Source organism: Lepeophtheirus salmonis, chromosome 14 (assembly GCF_016086655.4).
Source record: "Lepeophtheirus salmonis chromosome 14, UVic_Lsal_1.4, whole genome shotgun sequence".
Lineage (NCBI taxonomy): Eukaryota > Metazoa > Arthropoda > Copepoda > Siphonostomatoida > Caligidae > Lepeophtheirus > Lepeophtheirus salmonis.
This window is the reverse complement of record NC_052144.2, coordinates 19,248,638-19,271,684: the sequence shown is the minus strand read 5'-3', so window position 1 is coordinate 19,271,684 and position 23,047 is coordinate 19,248,638. Positions and strand designations below refer to the sequence as shown.

The 23,047-nt window shown below is 29.5% G+C and overlaps 1 protein-coding gene across 1 annotated transcript in view; it reads right to left on the bottom strand.

The window, feature by feature from the left end:
- The window catches only part of LOC121129889 (zwei Ig domain protein zig-8), a 137,292-nt gene that overhangs the window by 12,922 nt on the left and 101,323 nt on the right, over nt 1-23,047 (bottom strand). The window lies entirely within an intron of this gene.

The following is a 23,047-nucleotide window of genomic DNA, read 5'->3' as shown; positions in this document are numbered from 1 at the left end:
TAAACCAGTTTTTTTTTTCATTTGTCCTTGTTTTAGTTGACAAACCATGAAAAGAAGGAAAAAGAGCTATAAAAACACCTTTTGAACGGAAGTAGGATATTCCCCCCCCCCTCCCTCTGCTCTCCATACACCTAAATACTATTTGGGAAAAAGCACAAAGGATTATAAATGTAAACATTTTCAAAATGCTAAGGGGTTTTAAAGCAAGCACACAGAGAGCTATGTTAAATCAAGATAAAAAAAGGAAGGGGGAAATCCACAAACCCTATATTTTGCAATTCTACTACCTTTACAAAACGTTCATATACATACATATAATTGTATTTTTACTATGGAACTAGACTCTTTTACAATTATTAAACAACTTTGATAGATAATAAATCAAAAACAGCACCATAGTGACATATTTTTCCAGAGGTGTGTAAAACAGTTGTTGATATAGAAGCAAAATTTATAAATTTCAAAGAAAATCGTAATCTAACGCGTCATGAAATGACTTTAAGAATAAAAAACAAATAGCTGAACTGTTCTACTCTAAATCTGGTTATTTATGTATTTACCAAGATTAAACCTTCCATAATGATGACGTCACAATTATATAATTTAGGTATGATTTACACTAAATACAAATATCTAAAAAAACGACAACAGTTTCTAAATATTTATATATTGTGTACAAGTTGCAACTTGTATAAGAAATTGTATGAGTTTTTATTTCCTCCTCTTAAAATGCATTATTTGATTACAACATTGGTTATTCTAACTACACAATAACATAATCATTTTATTTTTATCTATTAGAGCCACAAGGTTATTATGTATTTATCTGTAATGTAACTTTAGGCATTTTAACTTCCACATAATACTTATATCTTAGTAATTTTTCTACAAAGTGACAACATTAATATTTCAATCATCCATGAAATATTCAATCATTACATGATCATCATTAGAGTGATGCAGTTGCCCCTAAAATTTTTTTTTTGTCAGAATCAGTAGAACGTCATTTTGGTACTGCAGTAAGAAGAACACAAATACAAAATTTGGTAAACGTTTACTTGTATCACCACTGCAATTTCTAAATAAGTATGAAATAAATAAAAAATTACGCGATATTTTCAAGGCATGTCATAAAAGGGAAAAATTTTATCCTTAAATTCGTATTGGTTTAAAATGGGCTACTTGTGCTATGTTCATCTTTTAACTCGTGTCATTTTTAAAGATTGGATTTTTCTAGATAAACCTTTCTGTTTTATCTAATTTTGTATTCTATAAAATTGCCTGACACTTAGACATTTTTTGATTGATAGTGTGTGAATAAACTAAAAAATTTGAGGTAAATATATTTCATAAGTATTTCCAGCATGTTTTTAAGCCCTTTTCTTATAGATTCTGTAGCTGAACTGTAAGTATGTCTCATTTTGATAACTAAAAAGTAGCTTTAATGTGTGGAAAAAAATCCTACCAGTCGACATTAATGGATAAATAATGTCTTCTTTTATTTAACAATCGGTCTACGCTCTCACTTATTGCTTGATACAATCCATGTAACGTAAATTTTTGATTTAAAATCTCTTCTTTCTTTTTTTTGGAGCAACTTGTACAACTTTTTTAGACAAGTTACAATTTGTAGATGAATCGTAACATGTAAACAATATATCCAATTTAAAACAAAGAGCATTACAAAAAATATAAGAATTTAATACACAGCTACTTAGGCAGTGTTAATAAAAAGTAAAAACAGAAATAATCCTATTAATATAACTCTATTATCACACAAAAATAATAATGTACCTCATTATTAATTATGCATCTACATATACGTCCATCTTGAATGGTGAACTTTAGTTTAATGGTTTTGCTGCGTAGAAAAACTATGCCCTTAGTTACTATTAATAAATGAACTTATTCAACGTTGTGACATTTTTTAAAGCAGGTCACCTAGCCCCTCGGTGACTTCCCTCATAATTAACTCTCTAGAATTTCATTCATCAATCCTTTTACCCTCCTCCCCCCTTCCCCCTTCCAATCCTTTTTATAATTATTTTTGAGAATTACAGCTAGTAAACGATAGAGGACCAAAGTCATATATGAAGTTTACGGTTGTTGGGTAATGCTACAATGGAGTTCGAATCAAAAAGTAATTACAAATTAGGAGACGCAAAAATAATAATATATATTATTATTTTCATGTAAGGGTGAAATCTCTCGACTTCGTGTCTAAGAGACCCCTTTCGTTAGAGAGGCTTAGAACAAATAAGTAAGAACCCTAGAACGTAATTTCTAAGGGTCCATACAATATTTGAATCTCTTTTTTTTTTTTAAATCCAAGATAAAATTAATGACCCACACTTTTTTAGGCAAGTGCTTCCTTCCAAAAAATATGGGACGCTGTCTTATTTTGTCCAATTGTAAATATGATATTTAAGCTATATTGTTACTTCCTATGATTATATGAAAGCCCTACTCATTCAAGTACATTTCATGCAACATATTACGTTATATACAATTTTTAGGCGAATGCTTTTTCAATGAAAATACAAGAAACAATTACAAAATATATCTAACCTATATAATACGTCATAATTGTAAAATTCCTACACTTTTTCGTTATGCTTACGCACAACAAACATGCAATAAACTTATTTTCCTAGTTTTTTCCATAAAGGGTCTTTTGTAAAACTCTGCACATAAATGGATAGACAGCTGTAAAAATGTTATTAGAAGAATATTTTCATGTATAAAAAAACAAGACCAAAATTCAACAAGGGATATTTCACACATCCTCTTTCTGATTCACTTGACGAGATATGGTTTTGGTACAGTATTAGATTTTATACCCAAAGCCTATAAAACTATTTAAAGCTACATTTCTGGCTGAAAAATGATCTTTTTAATGCATTTAGTAAAGCTTATTTATGTTTAAAAAAGAAGATAAATATATAAACAGAGACTCTCATAAATCATCCAATGAGAACTAAATATCCCATAAAGTTGGAATAAAATAAAATAAAAAGTACATTTAAATTAAAAAAAAACTGTTGCGTGCTTCGTGTTTTGTTAAAAGGTACATAAAAAATGCATCGTGTGAGTAAATTGAAAATTTATATACTCGTAAAACCTCACAAAAGTATTTTTTTTTACATCATGAAAACATAATTAATTTCACATTTTTGAAGGATGAAAATTGACATTTGGATCTACTCATTATTGGTACTATCAAACCTACGTTCTAGATTAAAAATAGATTTAGATCTGGCATAGTTCAATTTAGCCTAAGTAAAGCTTTAAAATAATGTGACGAAACTAAGACCTAGTGATCAATATTGGAATAGATTAATTGTGGTAGTGACACTCTTTGAGTCTGCTCCATAACTAACTGTGCAGTCTTTCTCAATCCAACCTTTTACTGATTCAACAATTTCAACTCTGCAAAGAGAAGAAAAAGTTGTATAAGGCAGAAAAAAAACGTCAGTTACTTCATTTGTGGTAAAATAATACGTGGCACTTTGCATAAGAAAAAGATATTCTTATGACTATGGATCTTTTCAAACTAAGAGGTGCATTTCCTTACATTGTTTTATAGTCTCGAGAGTATTTGAGCTAAAGTTTGAGTCGATTCGAAAAGTAACTTTACTTCGAGTTTGAGTAGAGTCTGAAGTCGGAGTTTTAGGTAACATGATTGTATCTCTAGTGCAAATCGAAAAAGCTCTAAAACCCCTAGCTCTAACTCAACATAATGTGAATTTAACACAAGGATTTATTGTGACTATAAATTATACTCGTTTTTTACTGGGAAATTTCCACAGTTAGAAAATGAAACAAATTGTCGAAATATACATCAAAATGCAAAAGTTACCAGTTGGTAACATATTATCAAGTTCATCATGGATATAAGTTAGGTGTGTGGACAAAACGTCTAATGGAAAAAATGTCGAATAGACTAAACATCGAATAGACAAAACGTCGGCCGAGAAAATGTTGACCATAGAATATAAAATAAGGGGGTGCTCCAAATAGTGTTCTAATATCTCAAAATGGGATGAAACTCACCGCTACTACTTATATTTATCCTCCCTCCATTTACACTCGGAAGAGCCCCCAAATTTGAGGCTGTTTCGCGTTTCATCTTGTTTTTAGAACCAGTGGTACATGAAAGCAGGCCAACTTTCTGCAAATAAATTGAGGTGTTGAGAGGGCCTTTGAAGGTAACTTATCTGACGGTGGTGGCTTTCATCACTTTTTGGGACACAACGATACATGAAACATTCCAATTTTCGAGGTACAAATGGGGGCTTGTGAGGGTTCCTTACTGATAATTTATGCAGGGGTGGTGGGGTAAATATCTCAGGGGGAAATTTCTGTTGGGAAATGTCGTAGAAACTACTTTACAGATTTTGAAATGTAATATTTTTTTGATCGAAGTTTCGTCGGTCGACGTTTTGTCCATTTGACGTTTCGTCCATTCGACAATTTCTCGTTCGACGTTTTGTCATTTGACTTTTTGACCTACTACCATGAGTTAGGTCCAGCCTGTTTAATCTCAATAAAAGCTAATATTCCACTAGACCTATTGTTCCATTTCTTTTACACATGATAACATAAAACATTGTGTACCGTCGATATGCATAGCCAATTAATTTATCTCTTAAGTGCGCCATAGATATATACTGCAGGTTTCTACATATGTCATCAATAACAATTTCAATTAAGAGTGAATAATATTATAAAGTTAAATGTCAATAATGAAGTCATTTCTTTTTGTTGACATCCAGTGGAATGACAATTTGAAATTGTAGCAATTTAGAAATACACATTCTCAAATAATCCCAACTAACTCTTAATAAGAGTTATATTAACATGAAAAAATAAAACCTACTTTTTGTATTAAAGTTTTGGTCTCACTTTATGAACATTCGATGGTATCATAAGAATAAAAAAGTGAGATACGGCATTCCTCTTTTTTTTTAAAGTTGCATATTGATAAAAAAAACTCTTGAAAATAAAGGAAATTTTCCAAGACTTACCCAATTATTTGGCCAACTATTGGTTTTTTGATACATTATTGTAGGTAGCTTTTCCTATTGGTCCCTCATAAGTTTTTGGTCCTTTTGTAGTCCGTCTAATTATTTAAAAAATTCTCTGATGGGTAATTCGTTTATATGTAGCTGGTATATGGACCATTGTACTGGTCTCCAATCCTATTATGATTCCATACAAAGTCTCAATGTTTGTAATGCTATCATCACCTACAACTGCAATTAATGACTCCAAGCTTTCATGTTCTTCTATTACTGAAAGCATTTCTCTAGATTGATCTTCAGCTTTTTCACTTTTCGCTGAAACATGATCAATATATATATATATAGATATATGGTCGGGCTCTTAAAACGTAGACTGTCAAGAATGGCTTTAAAACAATAAAACAAAAGAACTATTAATTGGTTTCGAACTTTGATCTTTTTTAACTTTTGAGAATAATTATATTTGAACAAATTATGTCAGTCTACCTTTAATAATAACGACATGTTCTTCTTTATTCGCTCCTGATGTTCTAAAAATGTTTGTTTTTTCTTCATAATTCATATCATTGCTCTCATCCTCAGCATTAAAGGAGAATGTTGTGTCACTATTATCTGTTTGGTCGCAGTCCTGTCAATAAGTTCTATTTTTCTGATTAATGTAGGGTGCCACTCATTCAAGGGAATCTTTTTAGGGCAGCGACACTTTTTCCAAGGAATGTTTTTCTCATGGCAATGGCAAGAAATATATATCAAACAGCTTATCACATTCTTCTAGGCACTTTCTCTGGTAGAACCATCCTTTGAAAATCGACTGACAGTAGAATCAAGACATCTTATTTTTCTAGTCACAATACATTTGTTTATTGTCAGGAGACTGAAGCTTTCCGAAACAGAAATGACCAGTTCCGCTGTTTGACTGTATGCATCAGATCTCATCCATTTTCTTGGATTAGACTCACATTAAGGTTCTGATTCACTTTTAACAAACCCTTAAACACATGTTAGGAGGAGGGAATATGCAGACCTGTGGGTTGGCCAATGATAAAATGATCTGTGGATTTTTTTGTATGCATGATTTGAATGAAAAATAACGGAGCACTTAAATCAACATAACTTTGCCTTATCCTAAAAATGTAATAAATGTGCATCCAACATAATAATTACCAGAAGTAGTGAAAAGTTAAAGGCTCAATCAATATTGCCTACTTCAGATATTTTCAAGTAAATCTCTTTTTTATGCGTAATTTATTTATAACAGTGAAGTGATGGGGGAGAGGAACAATATTGCAAACATTAATAAACACTAATTACTTCATCCTTCAAGAATTTTATTTTATCAGCAAACTTTAATAACAAAACAATGCAGCAATTTCCTTCCTAATTTTGTTTCATACAACATTAAAACCATTAATAAATTGGCAATGTCTACAAGTATTATATTTATTATTGTTATTACGATTATATTATTTTTTTAAGAGTTGCTATTACTTTCCCATAGTTTTATGAATCAAAAATTAATCGGAATTAATTTAATTTTAGCGCCCTAAGAAAAATATTTATATCACAAAGCTACATTAATGGATAATTAAAATAATTGTTCTGGATATCGTAACATATATGCAAATGGGTTATTCAACATAAATGTCGGAATCACATTTAAATTGATTCATTATGATTAGATAGACTCCATGACAACTCATCACAAATGAGTATAATCCTTTAGACGTGTACTGGATCTTATTTTCTCAACGGATATTTATTACAGCTCAAGGACGAAAGTTCAGACGCATCAAATGTATTTCTTAAATGTCCCAATGGGGTTTCCACGATAAATCATCTTGTTAGCACACCCTTAATGGGTCTTTTGTAGCGGATATTTTATTTTTCTCTCTCCTTATGAATCACTTGCACACTTTGTGAAACGGTGCTATCTCTATCAAGGTCTAAAATTTGGAGTCCTTAGTGCTTTTGACAATGAAATGGCTTCTTTTTATTTAAATTTATAAAACTTTATTTATGTAATAAGTCATTAAAAACATATGGAATGACCCATCCCAACTTGGACACCATTTCTGACGTAAACTAAATAAAGATATTTAGGATTTTAAAAAAAAGAGATTCTTTAGAATCATTAAAATGATCTTGAGTACAAAAAAATAATATTAAACTAATTAAGAGATACAAGAAGTGTTTTTAATTCAACAATAATTTGATAATACAATATTCATTTCTTTGATCTTTTTTAAATTTTATAATAACAGCAGTATCATTTTTGATACCATTATGACTTTGCCGTAAAATATAAACTAATGTTCAAAATCTAGCCTTTCAAAAAAGTTCTACTTTCTTGAACATATGACCACTACATTTAGACAATATCGAAGGGCTTTAATTATCCAACAATTTCTACTTGTTGAAAAATTTACTCATATTTATTAGGATTCATTCTTTGACGTATTAGAGTACATTATAACTTGAATTTGATTCAAATATTATAATTTTATTGGTAAGCAAAGTTTTGAAACTTTAGAGGGATCATTTTCTATACCAAAAGTCTATAAATGGAGCTACTATTCTATTGTTTCCGTTCAAATGCTGTGTACTGTTATTAACCCTCCGTTAATAAATGTCCTCTTTAAAATACATTTAGTGAAATGTGTAAAAAAGTTACCCAAAATGTAATATAATTAATTACATTATAAACAGTTAAATTATTATTTCATTAAAATTTTGTATCGATTTTGAACTTTTTAATCAATTTTGTATTCGTAAATATCAATTAAAATGGTAAAAATACAAGTTATATTAGAGGAAATAAATAATTTTCAAAATGATATGAACAGCAAGAGTTTGGTGTTTTTACAAGATATAATTTTTTATTCTTAGAGGCCAATTATTAAATTTGTCTTTACAAAAAAACATTTTATCAAATATTCATTACTTTATGCAAATTTTAGAATCAAATTAGTACCAATCAATTTATTATGAGGCTGTGTATTGATAAAAAATAATAGCTAGAATATTATAGTTTTGTAGCTACCTTTGTAAACCTGAGTTCTCATATTGAAAAAAAGAAGATTCCAGGGAATAAAAAGGAACAACTTTCAAATAAAACAGTTAATTGAATTCACTAAACCAATATTAAAAATGGCTAAATATTCAAATAAATCCTAAACAAGGCAATATTGAGAATAATAAAGACTTCAAAACAACAGATTTAATATTTCATCAGCATAATTGACTTTAATAAAAATGGGGTCATCTTTGACTCGAGAACCTTTTAAGGTTTTATATAAATACTCTGGAAGTAACGGACTATTAAGGATGGGAAGAAATGCAAAACACAGGTGGCTAGACATTTTTTCCTCCTCTTCAAAACTTTTCCTTTTGTTGTGATAATTGAACGTCAAATCTACATCATTTATATAAAGATTTATGGTCTCTCTTTATTTCCTACTTAGATTTTAACGTATAAAGCTTGTTTAATATTGTTTTTGCTGCAAGATAAAAAATGATAAGATAGGTAAGTATAAGAAACGAATATACTTTTCATATATAAATATGAAAAAGATAAAAAAGACAGAGGAGATTTACATGTACGAAAATACTCTAAAAATGTAACCGCTTCTTGAATAATAATGGAGAACCCATTTACCTCCGATGAATACATTTTTTGTTTTTTAAAACAAAAAACGTTGAAAAAGTATGATGTACATTTGTATGTTAGTCTACCAGTTGGCAAAAATGAATAGCTTGTGGGGTAAAAAACAAGTCTTCTGAATGGCTTTTATATTCTATAAGTAGAAATGGTAGAGTATCCATGTTGTGATATGCAGCGCATGAAACGTTATTGGGATTGCAAAGTTCTTAGACCTAGATATGCCATTTGTGTGGAGAGTCATGGCGGAACTAGTAGCCCATTACACTCTGATCCATGTAATACTGCAAAGAAAATGTGGAGCTGACTGTCTCATGTTTTTATATACTTTTTTGTACCAAGGGTATAGCCTCCAAGCTCACCGTCGACTTCTTTTTGTGGGGCACAGTTGAGCGACACATCAAGAGACCCTCATGTAATACAAAATCCGATGATAAAAAATATCCAGGATCTTGTAAGAATTCTGGAATTTGTGGAAGGAGACAGTGATCAAGACCTGCTCTCATTTCCAAAGTCGAATCAAGTTTGTCTTTGATGCCAAAGGCGATTAAAATTAATTTAAAAAAAATTATAAATCCACTTTCATTTGGCATTACTTTTTATTAAAATTGGATGAAAATCCATATTAAAAAAATCTTGTAGCTGTTAGATAAAGATCAACCTTTTTGCTATTGAGAATGAAGGAATGGAACATCCAATATATATATTTTTAAAGAGGCTGAACAGGTACATTTTTATCTAATGTTTACAGTCTATGTAATTTTGTTCCGTAATAATTATAGGAAATTATTAAGAAAGGCTCAAATTGCGTGGCATCTCTCTTATTAAAGCGTATATAAGGTGGTCTGTGTCTTGAAATTCAAGATTGGTAGAATATGATAATAAGTTCTTTTACTTTTATCAATTAATTTTCTTTACAGAGGCCTGAATAAAACTTGTATCATTATGACTTTGGTAGCATACATGGTCATATGTGGTACATTTGATGAAGTTTCTATACACTTTCTTGTTGAAAATCATTATAAGTTTTCGCCAGACCTTAGCTTTGCTATAATTTCCAAAAATTATTATATTCAACAAAAATTTAATGTGTGGAAGATTTAGTAGAAATTGTCGTCAAGGCATTTATTAAATTCAATGTTATATCTTCTAAGAAGAGTGGATTCCACAAATAGAGTAGTATAATTGGAGTAAATTTGTAGATAAGTATTTCCGTCCTTTAAAAAGAATAAAGAACTATCACATATTCACTTTCAAATCTACTTCTCCTGAAGATGTAAACGTAAAAGAATGGTCCGATAATTCACAAACTCTTTCTGGAATTTTATCCAGTGAATTGCTTCTCTTGATTCCTGAAGAGTAGATTATAAACAAAAAAAAGCATATCGGAGGAAAGAATTGAATATCTTATGAAAAAATTCGTTCCTTATATTTCAAGGTAATGAAAAGAAACAAAATCTATAAAAAATGAAACAAACTTCTCTAGCAACGAATTATTCAATATTGTTTTTCCTCAACATAATGATTTCTTGCCTACGTCGATTTCTTCTCCTTCATCCGTCACTTTATCCAAAGATTCTTCATCCTTTTTATCTTCACCCTCTAATTATCTGGGAGAAGATACTATATCAACATTATCGGCTAATTTATTGAAAGGTATCACTCAACATTCTTATAGCATCGTAGGAAAAAATATCTCAAAAAATCCAGCAAAAGTTTTATATGTAAGAAATATTAACGGATAACCTCTTGATACAATTAATGTACATATTATGCAAATATGGTTTTTTTCTTATGGAACGAATTTTTTTAATAATTTGCCATTTGAAAACTATTTCTAGTAATTACTTCTAAATTTATAATTTTCAACAAATGGGATTTATCCCTTAATATCAGAGTGTTCATTTTTTTTCTTCATCTATGCATTCTACGGAATTTCTAAATTTGTTAAAAAAATGTTATAATTTTTTCTTCATCACGTACATATTGTGATAGACGATTTTGCTTGATATGAGGTAGTTTAGAATATTGAAATAGAGTCTAAATTAGTCCAAGTTTTAACTATCAAAACATGGAAAAACACCCCTAAATTTTCTTCTAACAATAGATAAGATCTTAATTAACTCATTAACACCCTAATGGATTAATTTATTTTCATTTTATTATTTTTAATAGCAAATATGAAAAGGAAAATAACATTAAACAATGAAAATCGAAGAAAATTAATATGTATTTTATTGTATAAAAATATAAAATAAAATATATTACATATATTTTCTAATAGTTCACAAGATATAATTTAGTAAATCTTAAACTAACATGCCAACTATTTAATTAATATGATTATAGTTGGGTTGAATGGTGTGAAATTCATTGCTAACCAATTAATCATTATCAGTAATAACCATTATCTTTTACAAGGAAATATAAAGATTAATTAAAACCGGATTACAGTATATATTCTATTATTATTTTTATTATAAACTATAAAAATATTTATTCCAGATATTCTCAAAGTTTGAAATAAATTATGTCTTGACTTCATAATGCATGTTGAAATAATAATGAGACTTTAGCAGGTTAGCAAATTTTTATTTTAAAAACTAAAGCAATAAAACATGAATTATACACTGCTCATGTACATCTGTAAGATAAAGAGGGAGGGAGAGTTTCCATTCTGAACCTACAAATTATCCATTAGGCAGTATTTATACCTGTTTGTTATCTCTATTACTAAATTTAAATATTAAATGAAAAGATAACATTTATAATGCGGATTAATTGAACTCGGTGAGCTAAGTTTATATTTCACTTTTAATATCATTTCAGATTGATATACTTAAAATGATATGATTTAAAAAAGTTAAATTTTTTAAATTCAATAGTAGTTACAAACGCTTCGTCCCATCCCTTTAATACATTGTAGACAGGAATTTCATTATTTTGTTCTTCAAAATTGTCTAAAGCTAAAAATAAAAATAATATATTATAATCTTGGGAGAAAGGAGGCTCAGACGATGATATCTATGAGATCTTTGCAGTTTGGAGTAAGGATTATTTTTAGTCAAAAGCATATGATCCTGGAAGAAATGTTAATAACTAATACTGAGAAGCAAAAGCCATTAGCTATATGAAATATCTCTAAACAACTTGAAAACACATTTTGGACAAGATAACAGATACTTTCTACGCAAGACAGCCATATTCTATTAATTCAAACAAAATGATTTGGCACAAATGCAATTGAAGAATTTTAATAATTCAGGTGAAATTTGATATTTTTTGCAGTTTAATTCATCTCAGATCTAACGAGAATTGTTATTCCTCGCATTTATAGTAATAAATGCATTTCCCATTATATTTAACTGTACTAATATTATTTTTGAGCGGGATATTTTGATAATAATTAACCCTAATTTGGTAACTCTACAGAGGGTTAATTAAAACATTTTTATAATATAAATTGTAGAGCATTATACAAAGAATAGTAAACTAACGTTGAATTAATTTTACGAAAAACAATCGTATGTTGTGTTCTTGTAATTGCCTCACATCTATACAATTCATAAATGAGGAGTAGGGATAAAATTGGTCCCAATATTGAAACTAAAAAAATCTCAATATATATTAGGGCGAAAAAATGTGTCCCTCATATGAAACGATTATATTTCATTTTATTTCTATGATGGCGGTATGGGAAAATTGTGAATCTTCTAGTTTAAATTCCCATCAAAGGCACTATTGAATAAATTTAATTCTTAATAAGAAATAAATAATAAAACTTTTTTTTTTTTAGATTATTGTTGATCAGGGATTAAGCTGCAACAAAACTAAAAACATATAAAAAGAGCTTTACAAAAATGCTTTCTTATAAAGTTGAATCAATTAATGAAGAAAGTAAAGAAGCACACGGGTATATATGCATTGAAATATTTCCTTTTTTTTTTGCATTAATTAGCTACTAGGAGAAAAAAAAAACCCCGGGAGGAATTTATTATTAACAATTTTCCTCCTACCCTGATTTTCATTTGACCAAGTTCAAAATATATATACAATAAATTTACATACAGTAGAGAAAATAAAAGTATATTTTATTTTAGAATCCGTGCAATAATTTAAATATATGTAAATGTATATTTACGGTATGTCAAGAAATTGAATAAACATTTGAAAAAACATTAAAAGCTCGTACAAATGCACTTGTTCCTTATGCTAAAATAAATAACATTTCAATCTTTATCACAGAGCATGGTGATATAATTTACAACATTGTATAATCTTCACCAAAACAAGGCAAGTACTTTTAACTCTATATAATATTAGGTGGAATGATGTGTTGCCATGGTGAAGGAGCAAGGTTTAAACACACCCTTGAGGGTAGCAAAACTCAAAGGGAAGCCACTAGTGGTATTCGAGTACTATCAAAAGGTGGTTGGCCAAACGCAAACCTGCTGAGGAGCTCCAAATTAAACCTGTTATAGGGAGGAAGAAGAAACTTTCAAGAGCAGCTAAAATCAACATTGCAAAGTCCTTGACAAAAAGATGTCAATCTACTAGTAACTTGACCAAATAACTCATGAAGAATGGTCATAAAACTAGAAATATCCTAAATTTCTTCCATACAAGCCACAGCTTTAGTTAAAATTAACCAAAATTCAAAAGGAAAAACGTTTCAAATTCTGCAAGGAGAGAAGACATTGGGATATTTTGGAGTAAAAAAAGGTTTTATTTTCTGATGAGTCCCCATATCAGTTGTTCTATCATCCCAAAACCCAAATATATCGAATATGGACTTGTATTGTGTAGTAAGGAAGATGTTGAAATATATGAAATTGTTAAATTTCACTTGAAAATTCAAGTATGGGGATTTATAAGCTACAAGGTACTGAGTGAGTTGCATATTTATAATTTTTTTTACTAATAAGAAGCAAAAAGAGAAAATTATATTAAAAAATTGGGTCTTTAATAGATATTCAAAAAAAAGTTGAAGTGGATTCAGAAACCATCTTTTTAGAAAAATATATAGATCAACAAATTTTTCATAAAATAATGTATTCATTGTTTTAAGCGTTTTAAATAAATAAAAATGCAATTATTCAACCAGAAAGAATGTGCATACCGATTTGATTGTATTTTTCAATTCTTATTTTAATTAGTATAATGCTATAAGAATTCGTCAACTAAAACGGAAAAAAAACCACTCATGATAATTGGCGTTATCAAAATATATATTTAATCTAATCAAAAAGTTCTTAGATATCATTTTAAGAGAAGATTAATAACAATAACAAAGAAAATGAATAGGATTATGAGCAAAATAAAAAAAATACATTATGCCCAAGTTGGTGAAATAATATATAGTTTGAGAGCTTAACATAAATAAATAACATTTTTTCTTTCATCCCAAAATAATTTTGAATTTACATTTAGCATTGAGATAAAAAACATATTCATTCAATTGTATCTCTATGGAATCTAAAAATACAAAAAAATAAATAGTAATATTATCATGTAGGGAGTTATATTAGTATGCCGCAAGGCAGCGTCACTCTCGATCGTTTTGTAAATGAACTAATATAACTAGACAATGTCCATGCCCTATAATTTTTTTAGTTGTGTTTCTTTAAATTTGAAATCATAAACATAGGAAAAATAAACCTTTTTGATTAATGAACAAAGACAATGTATGAATGTTACATTATTTAAAAAATAATACATAGACCAAATGAGTCCTTCAAAAATCCTTGAATATAAAAATAACTTCTTTATATCATTTATTATAGGATTAACTGCAAATATTTATTTCTGCAGAATATGTAATAAGTCTATTCACATTTTTGCATGTACAAAAAATAGATATCTTACAAGATGGTTATTTAACTGATAGTCATTATTATACGAAATAAGTATAAAGATCTTTGTGTTGTTGTTGTTTTTTTTCTTCAAAATTCCTTATAATCTTCTGGAAGCGCTCAAATCATACGGAATTAGCTGCACGAATTAAAAGTTCATTTTCCTGTATTTTTCTACTCCTTGCCTATAATAAGTAGTTACTTCATCGCACAAATGTTTTGGAGAGTAAGGGAAAGTAATGGTAAAAAGTTATGTTTTTGGCCTATTACTCAGCCCTATGTAATATATTAGATATTCAAAAGTGGTTTTTGTTAAAGTTTAAATCAATCAGTTGCGATAGAACCATAGAGATAAAGGATCATGTATTCCCCAAATTCTACGGATATTTGTATAGGTATTGTAATAAATATAGTTCGTCTTGACCAAAAAATTTTGACTATCATAATTATCTCAAGAAAGTTTAAATCTTCAAATTTAAATAAAGTCTTTTTATCCCTTCTAAAAAAAATTATGTGTCAAATTTAGCGTTTAAAAAATTCCGTCAAAACTGTTAAGCCATTATCCTTCCCCTCAAAGAAAAAAATACTGATGACGTTACCATTATATATCCACACCCCAACTCAAATTGCTAATAAATTCCGGTCACAGTGAAATCAATACACAATTTTTAGAGCCCATTTTATTGCATAAATAATTATATCTTGGCTAAGATATCTATTGTCAGTTTCTTTCTTTTTTTTGTCTCAACATCCCCCAACAAAAACTATTTTTAATAAATAATAACAGAAAATAATAACATTTATCTATGGAATGGAAACAAAATTTAATATAGCCAAAAGTAAATATTATTTGATTCTTTACTCGTTTTTAACTATTTTAACGATTTAGGTATTGTTATTTACTCATAAAAAAATTGAAAAAAATATATAATTAATTTTTTTCTATTTTTAAGTGTGTCTCACATTGTCCAAACAAGCAAGTATATAGAGCCTCCTAGTAACTATTTTATTTCAAACATAAGTAACTCTTTAAGTATATCTTAATTCAAAAACAAGTGGGGGAGCAAAGAATTGAAGGGAATTTTGCTACAATGGGTTATTGGTATAGCTATAGGTTAAATATCCTAGAATTGATGAAAAAGGCAATCTAAAGAAAAAACTATGAATTAGCTGCGTAAAGGAAGAGTTAAGAAAGGTAGATGAAGGGCCTATCTACAAGTCATTTTTTTCAAAAAATATTACTTTTAAAATTATTTAAGATTCATTTAATTCATTATCTTGTGGGTAGTTGTCTCCACAATATTTTTTACCTCTTTGATATTCTCAACAGGTTACTGCAGCCCAAGCCTGCCCCTAAACATGATTTACTAACAATATTAAAATAAATGCATTTAATGTTTGTATAATTAGCCTAAATTTTGTTTTTAAGGCAAGACTGCCATAAACTACTCAATAATCTTCGAAAGCGTGAATCAATTGCCCCTACTAGTGGTGTTAGCTAAATTGCTTCTTTTTTTATCACACACCTTTACATCAACCAATATTATCACCATATTCAATTACTAATTCATAAAAATGATCCAACGACCGATTTCATTGTATTTGGTTTGATCATATAAAGGGGTTTTCATTAGAGAAGTTTAAAAAAAAAATATGTCAGGGAAAAAAGCGCTCTCATATTTATTTTCTTCCTTTGACATTTAGAAACTTGATTGGTATGCATTTCATCAAGGACTGATAAACACTTGATAAGTGATTGTAAATTATCCAAATTGATTATCAAAATAACAAATCAATTATCGCAACTATATGACATTAACTGCCATTTACGGTCCATTTAACAAGCCTGCACGGTCGACAATGACCCGTTTAGTGGCAAAATTTGAATCAAGCCATTACACTACATGATATTTCAGAGTCAGTTGGATGTAGAAGTGCACCCAGTGTAAAGAATATTGATGCCGTTAAAACATCAGTTGCAGAAGACCCCGATATGTCTCTTACACGTCGTTCTCAAATATTGGGCATCTCTGTGACATCATTTGATCATTTGAAGCGCCGTTTATTGATCAGGCAGCAATCCACAAGTGCTTCACAAGATATCATTGCATCGCGAAAAAATTACTATTTGGTGTGGACTTTATGCTGAATGGATCATTGGGTCATATTTTTTCGTTGTGATGATAATCATCTCGTTACTGTAAATGAAAATCGCTATCACAGCATGGTAACTGATTTTGTTTTTTTAAATTGCAAGGTATGGACCTGACAAACATATGGTTTCAACAAGATAATGCAACTTGTTACACAGAAAACGTGGCAATCGATTTATTGTGAAATAAACTTGGTGCGTGCGTTATTTCATGGATTGAGTCGGTTGATTGGCTGTTTTAATTTTGCAAATTAACACATGTTGATTTTTTTTGGGGGGCCCCAAGTGAAGTCATTGGTCTGCACCAATAAGCCAGTGACATTAGAAGAGCTCAGAAAAAGTATCTAACGCAAAATTGATAGAATATCGGTCCATTTATAGAAAAAGTAGTAGAAAATTGGTTCTAGCGATTGCACATCTCTAAATGGGCTCATGGTGGTCATGCTAGATAAATCCATTTTTATACGTAAATATATATGTTTATAAATATTACTGAAAGATAAATTTGTCAAAATCTTTAACCTTTTGTGTTTTATTTATAAATGAAGTACCCTTAATCTATATTTATTAAGGATACAATTGCATTTTCTCTCTGACGAGTGTAGATAAAATTAAATTTTATACTCAAGAGCACTTAGATCAGATATTGAGGATTACAACAGCCAGTCTGGATACGAACTTTAAAAAAATATCCCAGAATCCAAGAACAAATTAGTCTTTACAATTATATCATGTTTATATTAGTTTTTGTCCAGTTAAAATTAACGCTAATTAGTGTGACTCATAAGTTGATCTTGCGATTCTCATGTTGACTAACACTCAAAACATATGACCACATAGGTATGAATCACTTATAATTGATAATAATTTGATTCAAATGTAATAAAATAGTATTATTTTTTTAATTTCTGGATGTGATACATATAAGTTCAACATTTGAGTGAAATAAATTTATATTTTTTAGAGTACTTATGTCAATCGCATTATATATAACAAAGAAATTGTTACTTTGATTGACAATGATTAAGTGTTGTACTTCATTTTAAACGGTGCATAGACTAATGGAATATGATTAAAATATAACAATAGAGACTCATTGTTCCTCACAGTAAGGTGTTTAGTAGGCTTAAAGATAATCCCTTAGTCTTCTAGGACTATTCAACAAGAGGATTTTCATCATATTTAAATTATGCCAATTTAAGATGAATAAACTTAAAGAGAACCCGACAGGATCTAACAAGTTAGTATTATTCTCTCTCTCTCTCTATATATATATATTATTTTTGATAATTGTAAATATGTTTATTTTAGGTATAGCACGGCCTTACTTCCGTAACACAAAAATACCTTGTTGACAGCAGTCGATTCCCTTGTCTCGCTTGATACGTCATGGATATTCCATAATGTATTCCTTTGTATAAATAAACAAAGTAATAAGTTATTTTATAGTTATGGTCCTTCACCAAAAGAACTGAAGTAGAATTTTTTGTTGATCCTTTGTTGTTTATTTAATATATATATATTTGCCATTTTATTACTTCCATGAAGAATTTTTGCCCTAGATACACAAGATTTTAATATTACAAAATATATAAATTGGTTTGTGTAAAAATGTTCTTAGCGTATGTGGCTAATTTTCTTAAGTGAGTAATATCTCACGATTAATGCATTGAAAAAAAAGTATGAGTAGAGGTTAAGTGTACACTACAAAAAGTTCCCTTTACACTTTTGTGTTTGTTGAAGCCAGTTGCGTGTTCCAACGTTCCAAAATGGAAGTAAAAAAAAAAAAAATTATATACAGTTTTCAGTATGGCAACGACAAAGATAAAATGCAACAGCAAAGCGGTAGTTCCAACAATTCCATTCTAGTAATATGGAAGTCAAAGTTGAGGCACGCTATGGTAGGCCAATCATCGAAAATATTGATAGAATAATGGAAATCGTCGAATTGAAGTGTTACTTATTCCATTGTACAGGATCTGAAAATTTGCAGAAAACAGCTTGGAACCATTTGCATAAGGGGGTTTTAAGAAAAAAGTGGATATATCGGTGAATTAATGCAATGAAAATTAATGCAAAATAACCTTTAAGATCGAATTGTGTTCAAAGCACGGTGAAGCGACTCAAACGATCACCAAACCCCGATTAACAGTCAAGACGGTTATGATTTGTGTTTGGTGGGATTGCGAAGGAATCATTCGATATCATCCCTCCCATCAGGTAAAACATTCAATTCGGACTTATATTGTAAACAATTGACCAAATTAAAGCAGGCGATCGACCAGAAGAGGTGAGAATTGGCCAATAGAAAAGATGTTATATTCCATCAAGACAACGCCAGGAAGCACATCTTTATAGATGCGCTAGAAGCTCCAAGGATGGGAGGTTCTATCTGACTGCCATATAGTCCAGACCTCCCATGAAGCGAGTATCACCTTTTCAAGCATTTGAAAATGTTTCTTGATGGTACAAAACTGGCCTCAAGGGAGGCCTGTGAAAAAGATCTGGTCAAGTTTTTTTACCAAGAGGCACAAAGACTTTTTCAGTGGTGGAGTTATGAAGTTGCCTTCAAAATGGACAAAAATTAAACAATAAAACGGTGCATATTTGATCTACATCAGATAATCTTAACTATGTCGATTTTATGGTTAAAATAAAGCAAAAAAAAACAAACAACAACTCAATTTCCTTTTTACTTCAAAGATTTTGTAATTCATTTTAAAAATGGGGAAGATATAATATGACAGTGGCAATTTTAGAGATAAGAGATAATTATCACATGGTTTGATTGACTTATTTGGCTGAAAACCAGATGATTTCGGGCATTTTTTATCTTTATTTTCGGTAGAAAGGTTGCATGATACAACAAATAAGGGTAACGACGTTATCAATTCATCAAACCAGACATTGCTTTTTTTATTCAAGTTTCAGGCTTTGTGACGTCAAGTGTCAATATTCATTTTTTTCATATCTCATTTATACATTTTAAAAACCTTGTTGTATTTACTTATACCCACTTATACAAGACGTCTTGAACTTTACGTAAGAAATATGTGACATAATATGATGACATTGCATGACAACAAAGTTGTAGATATAATTCAAATTAATAATAATAATTCAAAGTAACTATAACAAAAATAAAGAATATAGTCAATAGATCAGGGGTTAAAATGTGTATGATATAATTGTTAGCATGAACGTTTTAAACTTCTAATTCAGACTCAGCTTGGATTTAAAGTGAAAATAATTGTTGCTCGAATTGATAATAGAACAAAATGTCTAGAATCTTAAATAACAACTTGGAAACAGCTCCTAAACTACTTTATACCCTAATTGATAATAAATTACTCTCATTTTTAAATTAATACTGAAGGAAATATGACTCATGTCCAATCTGAAAGTAAATAGAGTAATATAAAATCATTTTAGGAAAAAGTCTTTTTAAACCATTTTTAAAACTTGTCATCAAATACTTAAATTAAAAAAGATGAAAATGTGTTTCGGTTAAAATTAATGCTACTTGTTTTTCTTTTCACTCCTTTGTTTTTTTTAATACAAATGAATGTAAGAACGTACTTACCCTCATTTCAAGGCACAATAAATTACCTTTAAAAAATGCTGACTCTTCTTTTTTATGTCACCATCTTACTTTTAATAAAGTCAAAGAAAATAAGAAAATTGGACTGAATCTATCATGCGTACCCTAAAGTGATGCAAAAATGATAACTAACTTGATATTTACTTGTATCTACAAAAAAAATATTTTTTCGTAAATTTTTATTGAAGCAAGTAATGTTTATTAGAAGTGGACTAATATTTTAATTGTTATATTTTTTCAAATCCTTATTATTTCCCTTATAATAATCAATTTTGACTGTAAATATTCGTAAGTAGAAGAAATCCCGTAAAATTAGAATTTTTGTTTCGTATTAAAAAAACAATGGAATGTTGTGACTCTGAAAGTCAATGTAAGAACACTTTTAGCCTTTAATATTAACTTTCATGATTTTTTTAAAGTTAACGAACAATTTATTATTAAAAAATTTAAAGCTTGCATACAATCATACTAACAAAACCATTAAAAATAATAATACTAAATTTTCAATTTATAAATATAGTTTCTCAAAATTAAGACACTAGATTAGCTTTGCTAAGGTAATAAAGAAAATTATAGAGTGGCAAAGTTTATATCTTTGATTTGAAACAAAAAACCAAATAGTATTAAAAAAAGAAAAGTTCAATACTTGAATTGAATTACGTAAATGGTTAGCTTTAATATAAAATGATCTCTACAAAAAAAGGGACATGTCTATTATTTAAGTTAACTCTCGGTAAGTAAACTAAACCATATTATACACCCCACGATTTATTCATTGGAATTACAGATTTTATCGCCTATACAGAGTGCGAGATAAAATCGTTGACCTGACTTTACATCCATTTGGATTACTTTAGAGGCAATATTTTAAAATACTAGGTTGCTTTATGAAAAGTAGGGATATTCCTGTTAATAAAGAATAAAAAAAAAACTTGTAAAAATAACAGGTGTCAGCATAAAGGAAATTTGGAAGACTTCAAGTCCTTCGTCGAGCAGTAGTGGGCGGCCATGTCCCGGAAGCCTTAATGAAGAAATGTTCCAGCCCCTTCAGGTCCTGATTGAAGTCTATGTTAGCAGTCAAAGGATTTTTTTTTTGAAGAAAAGATAAATATGACAATATTTATTTTCCAAAAAATCCAAAATCCAGTGTGGATTTTTGAAATCCTCCCTCTCCCCCATTTTATGAAGATGTCTGGAGTGAAGCCTCAATGTTGTACTCCTGTTCATTCTTACAAAAGTCTACCCTATTTGTTTTATTATCAAAAAGTCCATGATTTTACCTCGCACACTATACTTATGTATAAGTATGCTCCATAAATATTAAATCATATTATATGCAGTTCTGTATTTATTTTGATAAAACTTTGTTCAAGATTCATCCATATGTTCACAATTTTTAAATTAAGTTTTAGTGAATATATTTAACTGTTTTACTTAAGAGCTATTCCTCTTTTTTCCTTTTTATTTCTTGGATGTTTTTTTTAATTTAAAGACTTAAGTGTACCACGGCAGTGTTACAAATGTATTATTTTACTTATTACTGAGTGGTTCATTAAAATTTAAAATTAAATGTGTGCCTGAGATCTCTTAATCATTCCGAAAAACAACCTTAGTGGCAATGATGGCTTCCAGGGGCAGTGAAAGACCTGGCACTTACTGCAGATGTAGTACTCTACATGGCGTCCCAGTGCTGACTGAGTGTAGCTTTGTAGGCTTTCGTGTTTATATGATGGACACTGGAGACCTTACCCCCGACATGAATCCAATAGGCCAGAAATATCAAAAAAGAGTTCGAAAGAAGTCAAAAGACTCATTCACAAGAGTTTTACAAGGGAAAAGATGGGTTTCTTTCATTATTGGTGTCATAATTGGCCTCTCACCCCTCACAAGGCTCTTTCCACCCACTTTTTGGATGGCTCTCTCAAAAGTCTTGTGTCAAACGTCGAGATCTCTTGTATTGGTTCTCATTTACTGAGAGGATTGGCCTGAGTTAATTTATTTGACTACTCTGGAACAAGTTTGGTCTTTTTGACAGAGCACGTTTTGGACTTGCTGACAGGGTAGACATGGTCCTGGAGACGCCCAACTGCTTGGAGTGCACAAATGGAAATTTGTCGATCACGTTCAAATATAATTTTCTTATCTTGTACCTAAGGTAGAGAGCTAAAATTTATTTTCTTTTGTAACTAATTGTGTATACTTTAATATATAGAAATATGAATTAATTTCCATCAGTCAATCTTCATTAATTATTGGATAAGTAAGTGTTAATGTAAAAGTACTTTTATCTTTTTAATTGACATTTAAGAATGAAAAATGGATGCTAAGATCCCATTTTTGAGGGATTTTTCAATTTTATATATAATAATCTAGTAATATTGATAAAATGAAATTAATGATGATTGTGAATATTTCTATTTTGTGAATAAAATCCCACAGTATTTATTATTTACTAATGGGATCCAGGGATCTCTCTCAAAGACAACTACCAGGGAAATGTAAAATCCCAGTTACCCCGTTAATACTTGGTTTCTTTGTTTACATTGTGGCAACTGGCAAGTCACATACTTTTTACAACTCTAACAATAAGCTCTTATCATAAAAACAACATGAAATAAGGATGAATGAATATAGGCTATGGATATAACATCGATACTTTTAAGGCATCACGCAACCCTTCCATCAAAAAGAGACAAAGAAACGGCCCGAAATCATCTGGTAGTTTGCCAAATACGTCAATCATACCAACTGCTTTTTATA